Here is a 12,878-nt window from a genome sequence, read left to right as displayed (position 1 = left end):
ACTTCAAAATCTTTAAAGGAAAATAACGAATTTTCTTAAGAGGTATCTGAAGGCTGAAGAGGCCATCAAGGGCCTAGTTTTTGTTCTGAAGTCTATCAACTCAGCTAGTGGTGGTCACTTTAGGATAATCTGCAGCTCTGATTGACAACCACATGTCTTAGATTAAAGAAGAGTTAAAACAAGTAGACATATAGGACTGTATAAAACTAAAAAGCTTCACAGCAGAAGAAGCAATCAAAAGAGTGAAGAAACAACCTCTTGAATGGGAGAAAGTGTTTGCAAACTACACATCTTCTAGGGGACTAGTACCCAGAATATACAAGGAACTAAGCAACACCATAGTGAAAAACAAAATAATCCCATTAAAAATGAACAAAAGAAGGGAACAAACATGTCTCAAGAGAAGATGTATGAATGGCCAACAAGTCTATGAAAAAATGCTCGATGTTACTAATCATTCAGGGAAAGGCATCTCACACCAGTCAGGATGGCTATTATTAAAAAGACAAAAAGTAATAGATGCTAGCAAGGAAGTGGAGAAAAGGGAAGTCATACACTGTTGGTGGAAATGTAAATTAGTACAACTACTATGGAAAATAGTATGGAGATTTCTCAAAAAACTAAAAATAGAACTACCATAAGATCCAGCAATCGACCACTGGGGATTTATCCAAAGGAAAATAAATCTGTATATCAAAGTGAGACCTGCTCTTGCGTGTTTATTGCAGCACTATTCACAATAGCAAAGATATGGAATCAACCTAAGTGTCCACAGCAGAAGAATGAATAAAGAGGACGTGGTATGTACACACAATGGAGTACTATTCGGCCATAAAAAATGAAATTATGTTATTTGCAGCAACATGGGTGGAACTGGTGAGGCCATTATGTTAAGTGAAATAAACCAGGCACAGAAAGACAAATACTGCATATTCTCACTCATATGTGGGAGTCAAAAATGTTCTCATGGACATAGAAAATAGACTCACAGCTACTAGAGACTGGGAAGAGGAGGTGAGTGAGTGGGAGTGAGGGAATGAGGAGAGTTTGGGTACAAATATATAGTTAGATGAAATAAATAAGTTCTAATGTTTGATAGCAGACCAGGGTGATTATACTTAGCAACAGTAGTTTGTATATTTCGAAGTTACTATAAGAGTGGACTTAAAATGATATCAACAATAGACATGATAAGTACTCAAGAGGATGGATACCCCAAATACCCTGACCTGATCATCACACATTACACATGTGTAACAAACACGTGCCCCATAAATATGTAAAATATTATGTACCCATAAAAGGAAAAAAAAGTGAAAAAATGAATTAGTTGTTACTTTGCTTTGTGTCATAGATGCAGTGTTCCAAAGCAGGAGATTCACTGAAAAAGATGTTTAAGAAGTTGCTGATGAAGAAAAGTTCAGGATTCACAGCTCCATCCAAAGGGAATAGCCACTTTTCTCATTTTTAGATATGACTACTAACAAGTATTATCCTGCATCTTCAGCCAGGCTGTGGAAGGCCCCATTCTTTCTGTAACACAGATGTTCAATTGGAATTTTCCATCTGGTCACATAATACTACTTTGGGAATTAACAGGTTAACTTGGCACTGGTCACTGGCCTCTGAGGTTAAAATATGATAGTCCAGCATAGTTTCTATTTGTTGATAACTCATCATTGCCACATTGGCATCAATAAGTTTTCTGTAGGGCACACTTTTCCTTTAATGTGGACACAGTCACATAATAATATGCTTATGGCCCAGACGTTCTAAACTCACTTTGCATTATCTGTATCTGTATCTGTATCTATATCTGTATCTGTATCTATCTGTATCTACATCTGTATCTGTACCTATATCTGTATCTGTAACTATCTGTATCTGTATCTATATCTGTATCTGTATATATATCTGTATCTGTATCTATCTGTATCATCTATCAGTATCTGTATCTATATTTGTATCTGTATCTATATCTGTATCTATCTGTATTTGTATCTGTATCTGTATCATCTATCTGTATCTGTATCTATACTTGTATCTGTATCTATATCTGTATCTATCTGTATCTCTATCTGTATCATCTATCTGTATCTGTATTTTTATCTGTATCTTTATCTATACCAGTATCTGTATCTATCTGTACTTGTATCTATCTGTGTCTGTATCTGTCTGTAATTACTTATCTATATCTATCTCTATCTAACCTCACTTTATTTTTATTTATTTTTAGAGCAGTTTCAGGTTCACAGCAAAATGGAGCAGCAAACACAGAGATTTCCCATACACCCCGGTCCCCACATGTGCACAGCCTCCCCCATTGTTAACATCCCCCACCAAGGTGACATTTTTGTTACAACTGATGAACCTACATATACACATACTTATCACCCAAAGTTCATAGTTTACATTAGGGCTCACTCTTGTTGTACATTATACAGATTCAGACCTGTTATGATGATACATCATCATCATGGTATTGTACAGAGCAGCTTCATATCCTAAAAATCTTCTGCACTCAGCCTGTTCATGCATTCCCACTAACCCTTGGCAGCCACTAATCTTTTTACTGTCTACCTTCTTTTGCCTTTTCCAAAATGTCATATATTTGGAATCATACAGTATGAGGCCTTTTCACATTGGCTTTTTTCATTTAGTAACATGCATTTCAGCCTCCTCTCTGTCTTTTTATGGTTTGATAGCTCATTTTATGACTTGATAGTTCATTGATTTTCAGCACTAAATAATATTTCATTGTTTAAATGTACCACAGTTTATTTTTCCATTCATCTGTTGAAGAACATCTTGCTTTTTTCTAAGTTTTGGCACATATGAATGAATAAAGTTGATATACATATCTGTGTGCAGATTTTTCTGTGTATCTGTTTTCAGCTCCTTTGGGTAAATATCAAGAAGCATGATTGCTGGATAGTATGGCAGGAGCGTGTTTAGTGTTCTAAGAAACCACCAAATTACCTTTTAAAGTGATTGTACCATTTTGTACTGCAATGAATGAGTTCCTTTACCTCCACATCCTTATATTTAATGTCTCAGTGTTCTGGATTTTGGCCATTCTAACAGGTGTGTAGTGTATATCACAGCTGTACTAATTTGCATTTACCTAATGTCATATGTCATGGAGCACCTTTTCATATGCTTATTTTCTATCTGCATATCTTCTTTGTTGAGGTGTCTGTTAAGGTCTTTGACACAATTTATTAAATGAGCTGTTTTCTTATTATTGAGTTTTAAGAGTTCTTTGCATATTTTGAATAATAGTTCTTTATCAGATGTGTCTTTTGCAAATATTTCTCCCAGTCTGTGGCTTCTCTTTTTACTTTCTTGACAGCATATTTCATAGGGCTAAAATTTTTAATTTTAATGAAGTTCAGCTTATTGCTTCATTATTCCATGGATTGTGTCTTTGGTGTTTGGTCTATAAAGTCATTGCTAAACCCTAGATTAGCTGGATTTTCTCTTATACTGTTTTCTCGGAGTTTCATAGTTTTGTATTTTACATTTGGGGCTGTGATGTACTTTGAGTTATTTGTTTTGAAGGGTGTCAGGTCTGTGTCTAGACTCTTTTTTTTTTTTTTTTTTTTTGGTTTGCATGTGGATGTCCAGTTGTTTCCGCACCATTTGTTCAAAATACTATCTTTGTTCCATTGTATTGCCTTTTTTCCTTTGCTAAAAATCTGCTGACTATACTTATGTGGGCGTATTTCTGGGCTTTCTATTTTGTTCTAATGAGCTATTTGTCTGTTCTTTCACCAATGCCACATTATCTTGTTTACCGTGGCTTTACAGTAAAACTTGAAGTTGGTTAGAGTCGGTCTTCCAACTTTGTTCTTCATACTGTGCTGATTATTTTGGGTCTTTTACCTCTCCGTATAAACTTTATTATTTTATTTTATTTTTTTAAAGATGAGGTCTCACTATGCTGCCCAGGCTGGACTTGAATTCCTGGGCTTAAGCAATACTTTCACTTCAGCCTCCACAGTAGCTGGGACCACAGGTATTTGCCACCATGCTCAGCTCATATACCTCAGAATTATTTATTGATATCTGCAAAATAATTTGCTGGGATTTTGATGGGATTGCATTAAATCCATGGGTCAAGTTGAGAACTGACGTCTTGACAATATTGAGTCTTGCTATCCATAAACATGAAATATCTCTATTTAATTATTCTTTGACTTTTCCAAGCGAGTTTTGTGGTTTTCCTTATACATATTTTTTATGTATTTTGTTACATTTATACCTGAGTGTTTCATCTAGTGGGTGATAATGTAAAAGGCATTATGTTTTTAATTTCAATTCCACTTGTTCATCGCTGGTATGTAGAAAAGTGATTGACTTTCGTATGTCAATATTGTATCTTGCAACTTTGCTAAAATTACTTATTTTTTTGTCAGTTATTTTGGACTTTATACCCAGACAATCACCACTTGTAAACAGAGTTTCATTTCTTCCCAATCTGCATATCATTTTAGAAATTTTATTTTCTTATTGCATTAGTTAGCACTTCCACTACCACCACCTTGAAAGGCAGTGGTAACAGAGGACATTCTTGTCTTGTTTCTCATTTTACTAAGAGGGCTTTTTCTCCCATTAGCTATAATATTAGCTGTAAGTGTTTTGTAAATATGCTTTATCATACTGAGGAAGTTCCCCTCTGTTCCTAGTTTGTTGAGTGCTTTTTATCATGAATGGGTATTGGATTTTTTCAAATGCCTTTTCTGCATCTATTGATATAATTATGCAATATTTTTATTTTTTAGCTTGTTGATAAGCTGGATTACATTAATTGCTTCTCAAATATTGAACAAGCTTCATATAATTGGGACACATTCCACCTGGTCATGGTGTATAATTCTTTTTATGTATTGCTAAATTCAATTTGCTAGTATTTTGTTGAGTGTTACATTCATGCTCATGAGAGGTATTGGTTGGCAGTTTTCTTGTAATGTCTCTGAGGTTTTTGTATTAGAATAATGTTGGCCTCATAGAATGAGTTAAGAAGTACAGATGCTCTTTGATGTACAATGGGGTTATGTCCTGATACCCATGGTATGTCAAAAATGAACTTAATACCCTGATAAACCCATCATAAAGTCATAAAGTCAACAAATCTTAAGTAAAACTACGTAAGTTGGAGACCTTCTGTATTCCCTCTGCTGGTGTCTTCTGAAAGAGATTGTAAAAAAAAAAATCCGTATAATTACTTCCTTAAGTATTTGGTAGAATTTACCAGTAGACCCAATGCTTTCTGCTTGGCAAAGTTATTTATTGATTCAATTTCAGCAATAGGCATAAGCCTATTCAGATTGCCTACCTTTCATGTGAGTTTGCGTGACAGACACAGCAAACTGTTTCTGTCAAGGACTTGGTCCACTTCATCTAGGTTATCAAATTTATGACTATAAAGTTGTTCATATCATTCCTTTTTTATCATTTTAATGTCCATTGGATCTGTAGTGATGTCCCCTCTTTCATTTCTGATGTTAGTAATTTGTTTTTTCTATCTTTTTTTCATAGTTACACTGGATGGCAGTTTATTGATTTTATTGATTTTTTTAAAAGAACCACCTTTTGGTTTTATTAATTTTTTCTATTTCCTTTCATCAATTTCATTGCTTTCTGCTTTTTAAAAATTATTTATTTTCTTCTGCTTACCTTGAATTTAATTTTCTCTTTTTTTTCTTGTTTCCTATGGTGGGAGCCTAGATAATTAATTTTAGATCTTTCTTCTTTTTTAAATATATTCATGCAATGCTATAAATTTCCCTCTAAGCACCACTTTTTCCACATTCCACATATTTAAATATGTAGTGGTTTTACTTTTATTTAGTTCATTATTTTATTTAGTTAATTCAAAATATTTTAAATTTTTCTTGAGATTTCTCTTTTGGCCAATGTGTTATTTAGAAGTGTATCATTTAATCTCCAAATACTTTGGGATTTTCCAACTATCTGTCTGTAATTAATTTCTAGATTAATTCCATTGTGATCTCAGAGCAGACAATATATTATTTTTATTCTTTTAGATTTGTTCAGGTGTATTTTATGGCCAAGAATGTAGTCTATTTTGGTGAATGTTCCATACGAGCTTGAGAAGCATGTATATTCCTGTATTCCTTTATACCAGAAAATTAGATATCTGGTAGTTCCCATGTAGAAGAGACAATCAAGTTCCTGAGATCAGCATGTAAAATAATTATATGTAAAAAAATTCCCCTGGCTGGGCACGGTGGCTCACGCCTGTAATCCCAGCACTTTGGGAGGCTGAGGTGGGCCGTTCATGAGGTCAGGAGATTGAGACTATCCTGACTAACAAGGTGAAACCCCGTCTCTACTGAAAATACAAAAAAAAAAAAAAAAAGGAAAAATTAGCTGGGTGTGGTGGCAGACACCTGTAGTCCCAGCTACTCGGGAGGCTGAGGCAGGAGAATGGCATGAACCCAAGAGGTGGAGCTTGCAATGAGCTGAGATTGTGCCACTGCACTCCAGCCTGGGTGACAGAGCAAGACTCCATCTCAAAAAAAAAAAAAAAAAAAAAAATGCCCCTGTATGTTTTTTTATTAACTGATTGCCTCCAGAGTTAGAATTCTTTCAAGGCGATGTTGATGTAATATCAAATGTTTGGCATGCAAGACTGGGGTTTGAAGTGCAATGAAGTTAAGCCTTCAAGAATCTAGACTAGCTTGCTAATGTGCAAAGTTTTCTTTAGGGTTTGCTTGCTTGTATGTCAAGAAACCAACTGAGTTTTCATTTAATGTGGGCAGAGTAACAGTGGTTCACATTTTCATTATTTTTTCCATACCTTTTTCTTTGTACAGAAAATTATCTCTCCTGTAATTATTCAAAATAAAATCTTTCTTGCTGATTAGATCTCCAAAATCCAGTGGTTGAGACCTCCTTAAATCCAATTAAGTTGACTTGCTTACTTATGTTCCTCAGATGCACCTTTATGTAAGCTATAACACAAAACCCCAAGGCACTTTGGAAGATAATTTTGAAAATTGATGTTTGCACTTTGAGAGGCCGAGGAGGGCAGATCACTTGAGGTCAGGAGTTCAAGACCAGCCTGGCCAGCATGGCAAACCCTGTCTCTACTAAAAATACAAAAATTAGCTGGGTTGATGGCGGGCGCCTGTATTCCCAGCTAGTTAGGAGGCTGAGGCAGAAGAGTCACTGGAAACCAGGAGGTGAAGTTTGCAGTGAGCAGAGATGTGCAACTGCACTCCAGCCTGAGAAACAGAGCAAGAACCTGTCTCAAAAAAAAAAAAAAAAAGAAAAAAAATTGATATTTGCTGCAAAAGAGATTATGAAATTTTAAGAAGTGTTAAATTACTGCAGGTAGTAAGTACTGGATCTTATGTTGGCTTGTAGACATAAGACATGTTTAACCTTGACTGTTACCTGTGAAGTGGTTTGGATTTTGTTCAATTATCTGGATGTTCATTCTTGTCCATGTCTCTGTTCCTGACTGCAAGCTGCTAGAGGTCAAGCTATTCCCTGTGGATCATTATAAATTTTATTTTCTACATAGTTGAGTAGCTCTAAAACTTCTTCCTTTTAATTCCAAGTGACGTTGTCTGTAAAGTGTCTAAAATGACACTGGAAATTCTATTGAGGTCCAATGGACATCATTCAGTTAATATAAGTTTACCTTAATTGTGCAGTGTTAGTTTGAAGTGATTAGACCATTAGCTTAAGAAGTCACTGGAAGGTAGTATAAGATCTAAGGATAAGAGGGATGTACACACAGGTTAGTAGCACTTGTAGGGCATGTGGACATTTTTGCTTCTAAAACAATTTTTTTAAATTATACGACTATTTCCTTAATAAAATGAAATGCTGACTGATTCAGATGAGTATTTTGTGAGTCTTCAAAATGTATCAGTAGACAATTGCAGTGAGATTAGCTTCTTCCAGGTCATAAAACTCAATTATCATTGGTTTGTTATTGGAACTGTCATGTTCATGAATCCATCTCCTCATCAATCCATCCAACCAGTTGTCATGTACTATGTTTCAGGTACTGTTTGAAATCTGAGGATTATAATAGTGGACAAAAGAAACAAGAAGATGTGGGGAAATGTGGGAGGCTGAGAAACAACACCAGTTTGACTGAAAAGTAGTAAACAAGGTTTCACAAAGGCACTCAGATAAGGGCTTCAAGGTAGTTGGAATTTGATTCTAAATCCAAAGGAAAGCTAACCCTCCAGCGAGGGTTAGACATAGTGGAGTAATGTGAAATGACTATTATTTTTTAAAAAGAGAATTTATTTTTTACAACATATTTGGATTTAGAGAAAAATTGAGAAGATACTACAGACAGCTTCCACATACCTAATACCCAGTTTCCTCTGTCATTAACATCTTGCATTAGTATGGTACATTTGTTATAATTAGTAAATGAATATTGATACAGTATTATTAATTAAAGTCCATGCTATATTCATATATTCTTAATTTTTATAAAATTTCTTCTGTTTCATCCAAAATATCATGTTACATTTAGTCATCCTGTCTCCTTAGGCTCTCTTTGGATATAAAAGTTTCTCAGGCTTTTCTTGTTTTGATGACCTTGACAGCTTGCAAAAGTACTTGTCAAGAATTTTGTCAAATGCTCCTCTATTGGAAATTGTTCTGTGTTTTTATCATGATTTGCCTGGGTAGCTTTTATCACAATTAAAATGGGCTTTGGGGAAGAAGACCACAGAGGTAGAGGGCCATTTTCATTACATCATGTCAACAGTACATACTATCAACATGTTCTATCGCTATTGATGCTGACTTTCATTACCTTGTTGAAGTTGGTTGTCAGGTCTCCCCACTATAAAGTTATTGATTCCCCCCACCCACCACCATTTTATCATAGTATACTTTGCTGGAAAGAAGTCACTAAGCACAATCCATCTCTAAGGAATGAGGAGTTGGGCTCTCCCTGTCTTTGAGGGCAGAGTATCTATGTACATTATTTGGAATTCTTCTTACAGATTTGTCTCTTATTCCCATATACTTACTTATTTAAGCATTACTTATATTGATATTCCATTGTATGAATGCACCACAATCTGTTTATCCATTTATATATTGAAAACTATCTTAGTTGCTTCCCAGTTTTTGTAATTATGAGTAAAGCTATTATAAACATTCACACGCAGTTTTTTGCATATATACATTTTCCAATCAGTTGGGTAGATACATAGGAGTGCAATTGCTGGTTTGTATGGTTAAGGTTATGTTTTGCTTTGTAAGAAATGGCCAAGCTGTCTTCTCAAACGGCTGTCCCATTTTGCATTCTCTGTTGCAATGAATGAGAGTTTCTGTAGCTCTGTATCTTCATCAGTATTTGATGTTATCACGCTTTTAGATTTTAGTCATTCTAATAGGTACATAGTGATATCTTATTGTTGTTTTAATTTACAATTCCTTAATGATAAATTATGTTGTGTACCTTCTCATTTACCTATTTGCTATCTGTATATCTTCTTTTGTGAGATTTTTGTTCAGATCTTCTCCTTATATTTTTAAACTAGTATAAAAACAAGTTGAGTTATTTTCCTATAGTTGAGAAAATAGGAAATACATTTGTCAACTCCCATTGCCAAACCAAGGTCATTAGGTGTGTTTTGCAAATATTTTATCCCAGTCTATACACAGAAACTATATGTATCTTATAAATTTTTGTTTTAATAAAATTTAACTTATTAATTTTTATATAACATTAAGTTTGGATTATACTTTTGGTGTATCTAAACACTCATTGCCAAACCCAAAGACACTTAGATTTTTTCTCATGTTTTCTTCTGGATGTTTATTATACTTTTGTATTTTGCATTTAGGTTTGTGATCAACTTTGAATTAATTTTGATGAAAAGTGTAAGGTATGTGTTTATATTCTTTTTTAAAATATGCACATCCAATTGATTCAGAACCATTTGTTGAAAATACTTCTTTTCCCTTGAATTGCTTTTGCTCTTTTGCCAAAGATCTGTTGACTATATTTGTGCAGCTCTATTTCTGGGCTTTTTAGTATGTTACATTGATCTATGTGTCTGCTTTTTCATTAATACCATACTGTCTTGATTTCCATACCTTTATAATAAGTATTAAAATTTGGTCGTGTGAGTCTTCCAACTTTGTTCATATTCAGTATTGCATGAGCCATTGTATCTATTTTGCCTTTCCACATGAACTTTAGAATCAGTTTGTGACTATCTATGAAACAGCTTCCTGCAATTTTGATTGGGATTACATTGAATCTATAGATCAAGTTGGGAAGAACTGACATTTTAACAATATTGAGTCTTCCAATCCATCAACATGGAATATCCTTCCATTTATTTAGATCTTTGATTTTTTAAAATCACAGTTTTATTGTTTTCTGCACAGATACTATATGTATCTTGTTAATTTCATTCCTAAGTATTTCATTGTTTGGATGCCATTATAAACCGTATTTATTTATTTATTTATTTGAGACAGAGTCTCACTCTGTTCCCCAGACTGGAGTACAGTGATGCAATCATGGGTCACTGTAGCCTTGACCTCCCGGGCTCAAGCGATTCCCCCACCTCAGCCTCCCCGGCAACTGAGACTGCTAGCATGTGACACTATGCCTATTTTTATTTTTTGTAGAGATGGTGTATTCACTATGTTGCCTAGGCTAATCTTGGATTCCTGGACTCCAGTGATCCTCTTGCCTTGGCCTCCCAAAGTGATGGAATTACAGGCTTAAGCTGCCATACCTGACTGATAGTATTTTTAAATTTCAAATTTCAATTGTTCATTGTGGTATATAGAAAAGCAATTGACTTTTGTATATTAATCTTGTAACCTGTAACCTTTTATACTCACTTATTAATTCCAGGAGATTTGTTTTGCTTTGTTTTGTTTTAGTTTTTGATCAATTCTTTGGGATGTTTTACATTGATAATAATGTCATCTTTGAACAAAGACGATTTTACTTGTTCCTTTCCAGTCTTATAAAGTTTATTTCTGTTTCTTTTCTTATTGCATTAGATAAGACTTCAAGTATGCTGCTGAATAAGAGGCAAGACAGGATATCTTTGCTTTGTTGACAACTTTATAGGGAAAGTGTCTGTTTTTTCCCTGTTATGTATGGTGCTATTTATTTTTGGTAGATGTTCTCTATCACATTAAGGCAGTTCCCAGCTAGCTGAGAGTTTTCTTGTGATTATGTGTTGGATTTTGTCAAAGGTTATGCTGGCCTGTTACTAAGCATCTTGCTTCTATTTTCTGGAAGAGATTGTAGAGAACTGGCATAGTCTTTACCATAAATATTTGGTAGAATTTATCAGTGAATCCATCTAGGCCTGATGCTTTCCTTTTTTTTGGAAGTTTGTTAATGATTAATTCAATTTTTTAATAGATGTAGGCTTATTTAGCTTATCTGTTTCTTCTGTGTAAGCTTTAGTAATTTGTGTCTTTCAAGAATCAATCCATTTCATCTAAGTTAAAAAATTTGTGAGTATGGAATAGTTCACAGAATTTTTAAATTATTCTTTTAATCTTTGTAGGATCAGTAGTGATGAGTCTTATTTCATTTCTGATGTTGGTAATTTGTGTCTTCTCTTTTTTTTCTTGGTTAGCTTGCCTAGACATTTATCAATTTATTAATTTTTTAAAAAAGAACCAGCTATTTGTTCCAATTATTTCCTTTATTTTCTTATTTTCCTTTCATTGATTTCTGCTTTTCATTTAATTGTTTCCTTTTGTATGCTTGCCTTAGGTTTATCTTGTTTTTCTACTAGTTTCATAAAGTAGGAATTTAGATTATTGATTTGAAAACTTTTCTCTTTTCTAATGTAAGCACAGTTTACCCTTGAACAACGGTTTTGAACTGTGATTTATATGTGGATTTTTTTTCAATAAGTATACTGGAAAATTTTTTGGGAATTTGCAACAATTTGAAAAAATTCACACACTGTATGAGCTAGAAATATCATTTTTTAAAAGTTCAGTATATTATGCATACATAAATATATGTAAATACTAGTCTATTTTATCACTTACTACCATAAAATATACACACATCTATTAGAAAAAGTTAAAATTTATCAGAACTTACATACATAAACACAGACACCATTCATAGTTGAGAGAAATGTAAACAAATGTAAGGATGCAATATTAAATTATACCTGCATAAAACGTAATTGTAGCATGTGTTAGACTATTGTGATAATTTAGCAGCCTCCTCTTGTTGCTATTGTGGCGAGCTAGTGTTGAGGGTATCTGCTTATAGTGCTGTGAGAGGCTAATCATCTCCCCATGAGCAGTTTGTGTCTCAGTAAAAAGTGATTTCTTGTGGTTCTCATCTATTTCCCATAGTGTTTAGTGCAATACCGTAAATCTTGAATAACACTCTGGGGCCCATTCTAAGTGCCACTAGTGATGCTGGAAGTGCTCCCAAGAAGTAGAAAAAAGTCACGATATTACAAGAAAAAGTTTAATTGCTTGATAGGTGCCATAGATTGAGGTCTAAAGCTGCTGTTGCCTGCCATTTCCTTCCTTCCTTTCTTTTCTTTCTTTCTTTCTTTTTTTTTTCTTTTTTAAGAAATGGGATCTTGCTTTGTTGCCCAGGCTGGACTTGAGCTCTTGGGCTCAAGCAGTCCTCCTGCCACAGCCTCCCAAATTTCTGGGACTTCAGGCATGTGCCAATATCCTCAGTCATTTGCCATTTCAAGATAAATGATTCCAGGGAAAGGACCATAGCAAAAAAAGAAAAGGAAACTTGTGAAGCTGTCTTTTCAGCTATACCAGTAGGCACAAAAAACTGGTAATTTTTTGTGAAATGCTTTTTATTATTGTATTGAAAATGCAGCTTTTATGTGGGTGCA

This window comes from Pongo pygmaeus, chromosome 20 (assembly GCF_028885625.2).
Source record: "Pongo pygmaeus isolate AG05252 chromosome 20, NHGRI_mPonPyg2-v2.0_pri, whole genome shotgun sequence".
Classification (NCBI taxonomy): domain Eukaryota; kingdom Metazoa; phylum Chordata; class Mammalia; order Primates; family Hominidae; genus Pongo; species Pongo pygmaeus.
The sequence above is the reverse complement of the archived record's forward strand: the minus strand, read 5'-3'. Positions refer to the sequence as shown.